Here is a 5000-nt window from a genome sequence, read left to right on the forward strand (position 1 = left end):
CCACAACCGTTCCGGCTTCAGCACCGGAAGACGTGACGGCGCGGGCACCACCCACACCACCCCCGCCACCCTCCGCACCTCCCGTCCCATCCCCTCCCTCGCCGAGTCCATCACCACCCCCTCCAACTCCTGCCACCTGCCGCTCGAGGGCGACCCAGAAACTCCTTCGGACAACGCGGTCCCCCTTCACAAAGTGGTGCCGCATTGCCTGAGGCAGTGCAGTCATACCAGTCTGCCGGAGTCGCAGTTGGAATGCGCCAAGGCTCGCATGTACGACTCTGAGGTGGAGTGCAATCAGGAATGTCAATTGCAGAGCTGTTGTCACCGCCAGGATGACTCCACCTCAGCGGCTGAGAGTCTGACAGCCGCAGCCGCCATGTGTTCTCAGAGAAAAGAGGAACAGAGTATACTCCTGAAAAATCTCAAGCCGCAGCGGTCGTACTCCCTCCGACTGGGCAAGAGACTGGCATCCAAGACCCAGCAGGAGCAGGACACGAGTTTCAGCAACGGCCCCACGACGACCCAGGGTCCGTGTGTCACCTGCCAGTATAAAAAGGCTGCCCAGCAAGACGTCGATGATGCGGCGCAGAGAGCCAATCTCTCGCAAAGTGGCTCCGGCCCGGAGGCCTCGGCCGAGAGTTCGGGCAGCACGCAGTACGCCTCCTGTTCGCTCGAGCCCTCGTCGCAAAGGTCGCTGAAGCGATTTCGGAGAAGACTCACCTCGGAGTCGTCCTCGGACTCGGGCTGCACCGACACCCGCTCTGAAATGGAGGAGGTCATCATGACGACAGCGTGCTAGTGGTCGTCGAGAATCGTGGGGCGTGCGAGCGGTGAACGTAAGGACCGATGACCATGCTAGGGGTCACGCAGGTGCTAGTGCAGGTAGATGAAACACTGGGGGACACTACCCGCCTACCACCTGGGCCCTCAGGTCTTCGTCGGCGGCCACTTCTATCAGCATTACTTTTCTAAGAGACATATTTTTCACAGCAGTCTTGTTTGTGGAGAAAGCGTTGCCACAAGCAGATAATTATATATATATATATAACTGTTTAAAAAAATACAAATTATAGTTTATACCCGAAGTTACAAGTAATGGATCGATTAAGGCTAGACATAGTCGACGCCGTCTGTGTATATTTCATAATTCTGTCCCTGCGTTGGCTATCAGTGCCAGATTGCAAGAAAAAAAATCAATACTTGTGCCGTGAAAATGTTAAGGGCATTTACGCAGTACTCAGTGATGTTAAGTGTTTAAGAATGTTTATTGCAACCTCCATTTTAATGTGTTCAATTAGACCTATAAATTTATTTAATCTTTAAGAAATACTCGTTACTTTCTGAGGTGTATGAAGTCAATGTAAGCTTTAGTGAAGTTTGAAATGTCACCATCTGCTTTATCTTTCAGGAATAATGTTTCCCAAGCCAATTTCGCCAAAGCTCCTCCAAATATAGTGAATGTGCACCAGATATATTCCCTTCAAGTGCGTGACAGATCTTCCTTGCTCTGCACTTGACCTACTTATGTAAAGGCCTGACCTTCCCCATAAAGATAATCCCCAACTGGCTATTATATCTGTTACGAGACAACTAGTCTATCTGCATTACGTAACTGTTCACACCCTCTTCCTTATCGAATGGGCATTGCCTACCTACACCGCATACAGAACATGCGCTTCAAATTGCCTCGAAACAGGTACATCTCTTCACAGGAAATTCTGAAAGTATAAAGAAAGATGTAGCGGGAGAAGTGCACGCGCGTGCAAGGCTCAAGAGTGCGTGGACTCAGCCGGCCGATGACACTTTACAGTGACCCACAAATGTATTAATAAGGAAACAGTATTAGGTAATCATAACGCATCAGCTCTCTAATGTGATATCTTACCTCATTCCTTTTGAGCATATCCTAAATATATAGCAGCATTATATTAAACATATATGTATATTTGTGTTTATATCATAGATAAATGAATAGCTAGATAAATAAATGAATTTATATATGTGTGCATGTGTATGTATATACATGTATGTGCGTGTATATATATGCAGATATGTATATGTACATATATGTATATATATATATATATATATATATATATATATATATATATGTGTGTGTGTGTGTGTGTGTGTGTGTGTGTGTGTGTGTGTGTGTGTGTGTGTGTGTGTGTGTGTGTGTGTGTGTATGTGTGTGTGTGTGTGTGTGTGTTCGTGAATGTGTGTGTGTCTGTGATATATATATATATATATATATTATATATATATATATATATATATATATATATATATATATATATTATATATATATATATATATATATATATATATATATATATATATATATATATATTATATATATATATATATATATATATATATATATGCTTCCTAAATAACATCCTATAAATGAAAACAGGAAAAAGATAAGAAAAAGTATATGTGAAGCATTATACAATGAGAAGGCGAGGGATCATATAACAACCGCTGCATAAACCATTCTCACCTTACAAGGTTCCTTCGTGTGTCATTTACCTACCCGAAAATTCCCCAGAAAATTACCAACCAGAAAATTAGTTGTACAAAGGTTAAATCTAATAGTAAAAGGTGAGTTATAGCTTCAAAATTTACTCTACGGACAATAGACCTCGTTTCATTTATCGACCGTTTATAGTTAAGACGTCTAGGGGAATATATTTTTCTTTGTTATGTGCTTCAGATTATATAAGAATATATCAAGAAAATTCTATACATATTATTCCATAGCATATTCATATATGAATAAATGTGTCTTTGTGTGTGTGTGTGTATATATATATGTATATATGTGTATATATATGTATATATATATATATATATATATATATATATATATATATATATATATATATATATATATATATATATATATATATATGTAAATATATAAGTATATATTTATATATATATATATTATATATATATATATATATATATGTATGTATGTATGTGTATATATATATATATATATATATTTTATATATATATATATATATATATATATATATATATATATATATGTATACATACATACATATATATATATATATATATATATATATATATATATATACATATATATATATATATATATATATATATATATATATATATATATATGTATACATATATATACATATATATACATATATATATATATATACATATATATATGTATATTTATTTATATACATATATACGTATACATGTATATATTTGTATATATGCATATATATATATATATATATATATATATATATATATATATATATATGTAAGTATGTATGTATGTATGTAATATTCCCACTCATTGATATTGTATTGTATGTAGGTTACAATATATTAGGTGACAAAGTGCAGGTTCCGGGCCTCTGTATTTCTGACTTCCCACTGTATATATGAGTTTGATATTTTTGTAAAGTATACGTGGAGTGTTCATGCTATAAATAAATACGTTTAATAAAAAAAAAGATCTTTCTGATTCCTTTCCTTGAACTCTTAGATATCATTATTAACAATTAAGTGAAGTTAGATATTAATGATCGTATATTTTGGGTTGTCAAGAGAAAAACAATTCCCGTTTATACATTATGAATTCCTAAACTATGGTATTAAAAGAGATCCAATCCCTTTTTAGCAAAGACTCGATTTTCACTCGAATTCTATTAAATTAATTCCATAGGATTTGGGGAAGAAATATACATTTTTTTCTGCCGTTGCCCCTAGTCAACCTAACCGTAGTTATTTCCTCCCGCCGTAATTGACACCAGAGGCTAAAACGGCAATATTCTTTTATTTTTTATTTCTCCTTTTATAGAGAAACGGGATGAATTTCCAAAACAGATTCTGGGGCCTCTTGAAATTACACCAATTACGGGTAAATAAAAGTGGTATTGTATCTCTTTCTTGCCATGAAAATCAACCTTAAGAATCCTGTTACGAATAACAAGAGAATGTTGATGCAAAGGCCACAAAAAAAAAAAAAAAAAAAACTTTTTGCCGTTCATATGATTAGTTCATATGAACAAAAAAGTCAAATTTTGTGAAATGAAAGCTTCAATACGAAATATTTCCCTTAACTCTATAATATTGATTCCTTTTTTTTTTTTCTTTTTTTTTAGATAATATGGGATTTCCTTATTGCGTATCTCATCCTACTCTACAGTGTGATGGAATGATGGAGATGATGAACTGACTCTGATGGTGGTAGTGATGATAAAGATGATGAAGTGGTGATGAAGATGGTGATGATGATTATGATGATGATGACGGTGATGATAGTGATGATGAAAATGAGGATGATAATGATAATGATAACTATGGTGATGGATATAGGGATAATAATACTGATAATGAGAGGATGAAGATGATAATGATGATAAAGATGATGATAATGATGTTAATGACTATAACATTGATGATAAATGAAATGATAATTACAATAAATCAACAATAGTAACAAAAGTAGTATTGAAAATAATAGTGATAATGATTATAGTAATAATAATAGCAATAAGAATGATAATAATAATTACAGCAATAATAATAATGATAATAATCAAAATAATGATAACAATAATGAAGAATATAGTAATAGTAATAATAATAATGAAAATACTAATAGTAAGGATGTTGATGATGATGATAACGGTAATGATAATGATGATACTATCAAAAAATATATATTATTAATGATAAGATGTTGATAATGAAAATAAGGATAATGATCAAAATAATAGCGAAAACATGAATGATAAAGAAAGATAAAAAAATAATAATAATAATGATAACACTAATAGTAATAATGATAATGATGATAATATGGCTGATGATGATGATAACAATAATCATAATTATAACTGTAATGACAAAGATAATAATAAGGATAATGATGCTGGGGTTTTATGCACTCTGGCGAGGCCGCGTGTGTCAGCGAGTACCGAATCGTGAGAGTGTGCCAACGA

At 34.2% G+C, this 5000-nt stretch overlaps 1 protein-coding gene across 1 annotated transcript in view; it reads left to right on the top strand.

Annotated features, from left to right (window-relative positions):
* The window catches only part of LOC122253927 (PDF receptor), a 158582-nt gene extending 158531 nt beyond the window's left edge, over nucleotides 1–51 (top strand). The window contains exon 13 of the mRNA XM_043017356.2: nucleotides 1–51. This exon is cut by the window's left edge and continues 90 nt beyond it. The gene's annotated coding sequence lies outside the window, so the exon portion shown is untranslated.
* The last annotated feature ends 4949 nt before the right edge of the window (nucleotides 52–5000 follow it).

The sequence above is a fragment of the Penaeus japonicus genome, unplaced genomic scaffold (assembly GCF_977035675.1).
Source record: "Penaeus japonicus unplaced genomic scaffold, GWHDUDI00000001_assembly GWHDUDI00000014, whole genome shotgun sequence".
NCBI lineage: Eukaryota > Metazoa > Arthropoda > Malacostraca > Decapoda > Penaeidae > Penaeus > Penaeus japonicus.